We start from the raw sequence: 9044 nt of genomic DNA, 5'->3' as shown, positions 1-9044 counted from the left end.
TATAGGGAATCCCGTGTCCCTGGAGAGGATGGTCACCCGGTGACATACACACACACACGCAGACAACCTACACTAATGAGAAGACTTTTCCAAGTATAAGTAGCATGCAGGACTCTCCAGGAAGAACAGGCCTTGTCAAGCCTTGTCTCCTTCCCCATAACAACTCCTATTGAGAATATGTTCATTCTAATTTATTTTAACTTCATTTAATTAGGCAAGTCAGTTAAGAACAAATTCTAACGTTCAATTGCATCTTAGGAACAGTGGGTTAACTGCCTTGTTCAGGGGCAGAATGACAGATTTGTACCTCGTCAGCTTAGGGATTTGATCTTGTAACCTTTCGGTTAGTAGTCGAATGCTCTAACCACTAGGCTACCTGCCACCCCGTTGCTGCCAGCGTCCTTATTATGGATCGCTGGCCCTATCCTTCAAACCTTGGCTTCCTGAACACCTCTTAATAATTAAACACCCAAGTTTCAATTATTCAATCTTTAATTTTAAAAAAATGCAGAAATTGCATAAAAACATTCAAGTGCATTAGACCCCTCAAGCAAAGGTTGTTTCGATAGTGCAGAGGTTTTCAAGACTCAAGATAAAGCACGTGGGGAGCAACTCTAAAGCTCATTGGTTGAATTGGTGCTTCTGACTCTTGGTTGACAACTTCATAACTTGCATAACAAAACATCACCCGTAATAAACTGTCAAGTAACACCCACATTTGCGCAAGGCACTCCTTATCCATTTGGTGATATCGCCCATTCTGCTTCAGATTATCGCTGTGTGTGTGTGTGGGTAGACCAACGGAAAAATAACCCAATGAGGTTTTTCCATTTACAGTTCCATAGATAACCATTGTTTAGCTGGTAATGTAATAAAACACAGTGTTGGGCCATGATTAGTTACAGTAGGCTATATCATTTAACTGCTTTTTCCACAGTTCCTCATATTGTTTTTACTGTCACCTTGGCTGCAACAGCAGCTGAGAGTCAATCCAGCCCACTGAGTGTGTTTGCTACTCTCGTAATCATATCTTTTGGGGGTTTGTGTGTATTTGCATGGGAACGACTGAACTGAAGATGCTGCTGTTTATTGAGAGGCCGCTGTGGTCGTGGTGGAAAGGTAAACAGTGTGGAGTGTAACAGGGGGAGGGGTAGGGAAAGGACAGAGGGAGAGGGAGAGGCAGGGGAGGGGAGGGGAATGAGAGAACAGAGGGAGCGGTAAGGGATGCAAGGGGAGGGGTAGGGAGAGGACAGAGGGAGAGGTAAGGGATGCGAGGGGAGGGGTAAGGAGAGGACAGAGGGAGAGGTAAGGGATGTGAGGGGAGGGGTAGGGAGAGGACAGAGGGAGAGGTAAGGGATGCGAGGGGAGGGGAGGGGTAGGAGAGGACAGAGGGAGAGGTAAGGGATGTAAGGGGAGGGGAGGGGTAGGGAGAGAACAGAGGGAGAGGTAAGGGATGCGAGGAGAGGGGTAGGGAGAGAACAGAGGGAGAGGTAAGGGATGCGAGGGGAGGGGTAGGGAGAGGACAGAGGGAGAGGTAAGGGATGCGAGGGGAGGGGTAGGGAGAGAACAGATGGAGAGGTAAGGGATGCGAGGGGAGGGGTAGGGAGAGAACAGAGGGAGAGGTAAGGGATGCGAGGGGAGGGGTAGGGAGAGGACCGAGGGAGAGGTAAGGGATGTGAGGGGAGGGGTAGGGAGAGAACAGAGGGAGAGGTAAGGGATGCGAGGGGAGGGGAGGGGTAGGGAGAGGACAGATGGAGAGGTAAGGGATGCGAGGGGAGGGGTAGGGAGAGGACAGAGGGAGAGGTAGGGGCATTCTTTATGCAGTCTTGTAGTATTTAATAAACCGTTTTTTCTGCTCTCCTGAAACACACTTTCAAGGCCATTCAAAGTAGTCTACATGATGAATTATTGAGTTAGGCTGCACCTGGCTATTCAAGGACAAAACGGAACAGGGCAGTCCTGCACCAGGGCTTGACTGGGAGTCCCTTCACGTTCACAGGGACAATGGCCCCATGTGGCACAGATAGCCTACCTCTATTCAAACATTGAAATGTCACGACGATGGGTACTTCCTCAAATTTGCCATTCAAATCAGACCAATGGCATTTTCAAATCAGGTACATGCACACAATGCAGAACGCACCAGTTCACCAGGGCAACCTGCATCATAGATAGATGACTCTTTGATTAACTTATGGTCGATCCTTACCACACCCACTATCTTCGTTGACCATTTCCTGGACATGAGAAAGAGAGAGAGAGAGACATAGAGAGAGAGAGAGAGAGAGAGAGAGAGAGAGAGAGAGAGAGAGAGAGAGAGAGAGAGAGAGAGAGAGAGAGCTGTACTTGGTCCATTGAGTTTGCTCTGTAATGACTACAGTGGGGCCTACCCAATAACTTAAGTCACAGCGACTCACATTTTAGTTTGCTGCCTCTCTCTGTCTTATTACAGTGTGTAGCCTGTCAATGGCAACAACACTGCCATCATAAGACACACCAGGACTGGAGTTGCAGGGGAAAAAAATACATTAAGCCCTAATGGACAATTAGCTGCCCGGTTTAATGTCCAAATTAATGGGAACCAAATACACTTGGTTAGAAAGACATCCTAGGAACATTTCCTTGCATTTCCGCTCACGATTATTGATGTGTTCCAGCTGCACCCTAGTAAATATACACCCTGTCTGTCCAGCCTGACCCTCCCATGCCAGTAAATATGGCTATAATGTGATTACCATGCTTCCAACCATCGTTATGAAGGGGACTTGATTACCAATTTGAGAGGGGGGGGGGGGGGGGGGTAGAGGGAAATGTACCCAAAATAACCACCTTGTTTCGTTTTTCCAATTATTCACCTCGAAAATTAGTCACGTGAAAAGAGAGATTTAGAGAACGATCTCATTTTAATCACCTTACTATTCATCAATGATGTTGTAACCAACCCATCAATGATGTTTTGGTTTCCTCAATTTTCTCACTGGAGAAGGGGCGGGAAAGAAGGGAAGACGGGAGGGGAAAAGAATAGAGGGAGGGAGGGGGAGAGGGGGGAAGCACACTGCCCACCTTTGTCCAACCTGACGAACTGGCCGAATTACATCAGCAGCTTTCTGTAACCATAACAACGGTAATCTCCCTGGATTTGGCCGTGCAGAGATGGAGGAGGCCAACGCGCTGGAAAACATCTCAATTGACACGTGCATAACGATGCGATGTGTTGCACGGCTATAAAACCAGGGAAATACTGGAAAACCATGTTGAACACTAATCATACAACACAGTAGATGAATGGATGGACATGTTAACATCATAGAGGTACTATGCACATAACATACTATAATAACCACAATATACATAAAAATGCATGCTTCATGGTATAGGACAGGTTTATAGAGGAATAACATCTTTGTGATAAAACAGAATGCTTCATAATATTAGAAGTTGGGCCACATGCTCTGACTTCTCTAAAAGGCAACATGGCTGTGGATGGCCTGTCTGACAGAAGAAACACATGCAGTCAAGTTACAGTGTCATTTCTCTGTCCTTTTATGAGCCATCTGGTCAGCCTAAGGACAACAAAGTCAAGGTATTGAGTGGTCATCACAAAGCCCTGACCTCAATCCTATTGAACATTTGTGGGCAGAACTGGAAAAGCGTGTGCGAGTAAGGAGGCCTACAAACCTGACTTAGTTACACCAGCTCAGTCAGGAGGAATGGGACAATATTCACCCAACTTATTGTGGGAAGCTTGTGGAAGGCTACCCAAAACGTTTGACCCAACTTAAACAATTTAAAGGCAATGCTACCAAATACTAATTGAGTGCATGTAAACTTCTGACGCACTGGGAATGTGATGAAAGAAATAAAAGCTGAAATAAATCATTCTCTTTACTATTATTCTGACATTTCACATTCTTAAAATAAAGTATATATATATATATATATACATATATATAATTGTTTTATTTTTTATTTACTTATTTATTTTGTTACGTATTGAAAATCATAGCATTGGTATTTGGAAAAAACCTGAATACGGTATAAACTGTATATCACCCAAGCCTAGTGTGTAGGCTAGGCTATGTGTGGGAGACCTTGGCACTGCTCTGCCAGCCTGTCTTCATCCTGGTTCACTGTGTCTTAGCAGTTTTTTTTATTAAAACGCTCCATTTGTACCAACTACCCACGCTTGGCAGGGAGAATACACCAGAATATATTAGTGTATTCATCTCAAGACAGCTGACTTTGTCCTGTGGTTTCACCACAGTGCATTAGAAACGATACCCTCCCGGTCCTTTAAATACCGTGTGGGTTTGTTATACCGTTATTGACTGGAACTAAGACTGATTGCCCATTTAAAAATAAGGAGGAAATAAGCTATTTCATTTTTGACTTACTGGCCCGTTCTCAAAATGTACTGAAGATATATAGTATGAATAGAAAAGAACATAATTCTCTTAAAACAATGAAGAAAAGCACAAAGTAGAAAGCACCCATGATGCATCAGTTTTAAATGTCGGATTTGCAAATCGTCACACACTACCATGACATGATGAACATTCCCCTGAAATATGAATCAATCTACTAAAGAAGCAGGCTCTTCACAACGTAATCCCTCAGCCCTTCCAAAACACACACGCACGCATACACATGCACGCACACACACTTAAACACACTTGTGATCCATACTTACTGAGTAGATTCATTTGATGATTAAATCCTGCGCTGGCCTGATATGAATCTCCTCTACTGGGATCTTGTCACAACCAATGTAAATCATTTTTCTCTCTGTGATTGGAGTGCTCTCTTCTCACATGGTCATTTTCCTCTCCCTCGGTTTGGCAGAGGATTTGGCAGAGGATGTTCTATACGTCAAACATATTATCTGATCTGATGGACCACGCCCTGGGGCGGCAGGGTAGCCTAGTGGTTAGAGCGTTGGACTAGTAATCAGCAAGTTCAAACCCCCGAGCTGACAAGGTACAAATCTGTCATTCTGCCCCTGAACAGGCAGTTAACCCACTGTTCCTAGGCCGTCATTGAAATTAAGAATTTGTTCTTAACTGACTTGCCTAGTCAAATAAATAAAATTGTCATCAGAGTATCATCGTCTGGAAATAGATTAAGGTTGCCTACATTTCTTTCCGATTTCCAGTTGAACCTAATGACCATACAATTCTATAATGAGGGGAGTGGATACCGGTTGGATGGATTTCCAAAAACAAGTTATTGTATTTCCTAGATGATCATTCCAACCCCTAATCAGATTTGCCCCAATGCAATCTCCCAGCGAATGCTCCATTCGTACCCTAATAAATCATAAAGCCAAGAGAGAATGCACACGGGAGATGGATAAGATACACAGGGATGGGATAAAAGAAAAAGAAAAATAAGAGATATGTCACGCCCTGGCCATAGAGAGGCTTGTATTCTCTATTTTGGGTAGGCCAGGGTGTGACTAGGGTGGGCATTCTAGTTTATTTATTTCTGTTTTATTTCTCTCCGATTTTGTGCACAAATATGTAACTTTGGTTTTAGAAGTGGGGGGGACATATATACACTACCGTTCAAAAGTTTGGGGTCACTTAGAAATGTCCTTGTTTTTGAAAGAAAGGCACATTTTTTGACCATTAAAATAACATCAAATTGATCAGAAATATAGTGTTGTAAATGGCTATTGTAGCTGGAAACGGCAGATTTTTTATGGAATATCTACATAGTCGTACAGAGGTCCATTATCAGCAACCATCACTCCTGTGTTCCAATGGCACATTGTGTTAGCTAATCAGAGTTTGTTATTTTAAAAGGCTAATTGATCATTAGAAAACCTTTTTAGAATTATGTTAGCACGGCTGAAAACTGTTGGCCTGATTAAAGAAGCAATAAAACTGGCCTTCTTTAGACTAGTTGACTATCTGGAGCATCAGCATTTGTGGGTTCAATTACAGGCTCAAAATGGACAGAAACAAAGACCTTTCTTCTGAAACTCGTCAGTCTATTCTTGTTCTGATAAATGAAGGCTTTTTCTTATAAAAAAATTGCCAAGAAACTGAAGATCTCGTACAACGCTCCCTTCACAGAGCAGCACAAATTGGCCCTAACCAGAATAGAAAGAGGAGTGGGACACCCCGGTGCACAACTGAGAAAGAGGAAAAGTACATTAGAGTGTCTCGTTTGAGAAACAGTGTCTAGAGTCCTCAACTGGCAGCTTCATTAAATCGTACCCGCAAAACACCAGTCTCAACGTCAACAGTGAAGAGGCAACTCCGGGATGCTGGCCTTCTAGGCAGAGTTCCTCTGTCCAGTGTCTGTGTTCTTTTGCCCATCTTAATCTTAATCATTTATTTTTATTGGCCAGTCTGAGATATGGCTTTTTCTTTGCAACTCTGCCTAGAAGGCCAGCATGGTGGCGGTGGGGTTATGGTATGGGCAGGCATAAGTTACGGACAATGAACACAATTGCATTTTTATCAATGGCAATTTGAATGCACAGAGACACCGTGACGAGATCCTGGCCCAATGTCGTTCCATTTATCCTCCACCATCTCCTAATGTTTCAGCATGATAATGCACAGCCCCATGTCGCAAGGATCTGTACACAATTCTTGGAAGCTGAAAATGTCCCAGTTCTTCAATAGCCTGCATACCCAGACATGTCACCCATTGCTCATATTTGGGATGCTCTGGATTGACGTGTACAACAGTGTGTCCAGTTCTCGCCAAAATCCAGCAACTTTGCACAGCCATTGAACAGGATTGGGACAACATTCCACAGGCCGCAATGCCTAATCAACTCTATGCAAAGGAGGAATGTTTGAGGCAAATGGTGGTCACACCAGATACAAACTGTTTTTTTTTATCCACGCTCCTACCATTTTTTATGGTATCTGTGACCAACCATCTGTATTCCCAGTCATGTGAAATCCATAGATTAGGGCCTAATTTATTTATTTCAATTGACTGATTTCCTTATATGAACTGTAACTCAGTTACTACATTCCACACACACACACACACACACACACACACACACACACACACACACACACACACACACACACACACACACACACACACACACACACACACACACACACACACACACACACACACACACACACACACACACACACACACACACACAAGCTCACAGAAATAAAGAAAAAATACATACACATACACAGAAGAAAAGACAAACACACACACACCTCCCTACCCTGTACAGAAATACTTTATCTCTCCCTCCTTTCCTCTGTGTTTTTCACCCACGGTGTTCTCCCCAGCCACTCCAGGCCATTATAACAATAATGCTGCTAACACTGTCCTAAAATTATCCTCTTCTGTACCAGCCTCGTTGCCTGCTGTACCTGAGGAGCCAACTTCTGTCATTATCTTTGTCCCAAATGGCAACCCATTACCTAGTGTATGTAGTGTACTACTTTTGACCATGGCTCATAGGGCTCATCAGAAGTAGTGCCCTATATAGGGAGCCATTTGGGATGCAAATATTATCTCCTGTCAGATAATCATCACTACACAGGAGCCATATCCGCCTGCGCTCAGTCCCACCCGTTCTGGCGACCCTCACCTTGTCAGCGATGTCAGAGTAACTGCAGCTACTTAAGAGAGAGACGCTCTGTAGTGTCCCACACGATTACCCCTGTCTCCAATCTCTTTAGAACACACCATCAATCGTCCTCTGTGTCTATTGTGTGTGTGTGTGTGTGTGTGTGTGTGTGTGTGTGTGTGTGTGTGTGTGTGTGTGTGTGTGTGTGTGTGTGTGTGTGTGTGTGTGTGTGTGTGTGTGGAGAGTGCAGGTTGTTTCACATAGCGTTTCTGTTCTAGCCACCAATGTACAGGCTAGAATAATGTAATGAATGTATATGAGAGAAGCTGTTTTGGCTAGTAAGGCTGATTAATATTGTTTAGATAGATAACAAGTGTCACGTTCTGACCTCTATTTCCGTTGTTTTGTATTTATTTAGTATGGTCAGGGCGTGAGTTGGGTGGGCAGTCTATATTTGTTTTTCTATGTTTTGGGGCATTTCTATGTTTTCGGCCTAGTATGGTTCTCAATCAGAGGCAGGTGTCATTAGTTGTCTCTGATTGAGAATCATACTTAGGTAGCCTGGGTTTCACTGTGTGTTGGTGGGTGATTGTTCCTGTCACTGTGTTTGTTGTCACAGGATAGGCTGTATAGGTTTTCACGGTCCGTTTGTTGTTTTGTAGATTTGAGTTATTTCATGTATCGTTCAGTTTTCCATTAATGAACATGAATAACCACCACGCTGCTTTTTGGTCCGCTTCTCCTCCTACAGACGAACGTCGTTACAACAAGCCATATTATGTGGCTGAGAAATTTAACCAGCTGTACTGTACACTTTAATTTAGGCTTTATGCTTCTTTTCGACCATAGAGGCAGGGACTATTGATTCCAGAGAAGCCAGGCACTGGCATTATACTGCAAAATCTCACTTTTTTTAAAATCTTATTTTCTTTTATTTGTGGGTAATCCCACTATTTGTCTTCCTGGATAAATTGAATAAACAGTAGTGGGCTCCTTCTCTTTGGTGAAACTGACTCATCTGCCCTAACCTCCTCTGTTATTCCACGTTGTAAATCAAATTCACACACATTCAAACAAGACAAGCGCAGCTGTATTTAGGAGGATGATGGATGATGACCTTAACCAGGCTCTTCTTTTCTCTGTCTTCTCATCACAGCTATATGTATACCAATAAAGAGAACAATTGGACTTTAAATGATCGCCTGACTGTGTTATTGGCTGAGTGAATCCAAGTCACATTTACAAAGACTAAAACAACACTATCCTTTGAAATCACTAACCAGGTTTCCATCCATCCTTTTTTATGCAAGTAAAGTGCAAGTCCTATAAAATATTTCATGACAGGCCTGATGGAAACAGCAACGTTTTCTGTAAACTTTCCAAATGTCGACAAAACTAAGTACGCTAGACAACGTGGGATCTTTTCGTGTCTGTAAAATGAATATATATGACAAATTACAGTGGAAACGCCTTTATGTGC

Source organism: Oncorhynchus clarkii, chromosome 3, assembly GCF_045791955.1.
Source record: "Oncorhynchus clarkii lewisi isolate Uvic-CL-2024 chromosome 3, UVic_Ocla_1.0, whole genome shotgun sequence".
NCBI lineage: Eukaryota > Metazoa > Chordata > Actinopteri > Salmoniformes > Salmonidae > Oncorhynchus > Oncorhynchus clarkii.
This window is presented reverse-complemented; position numbering follows the sequence as displayed.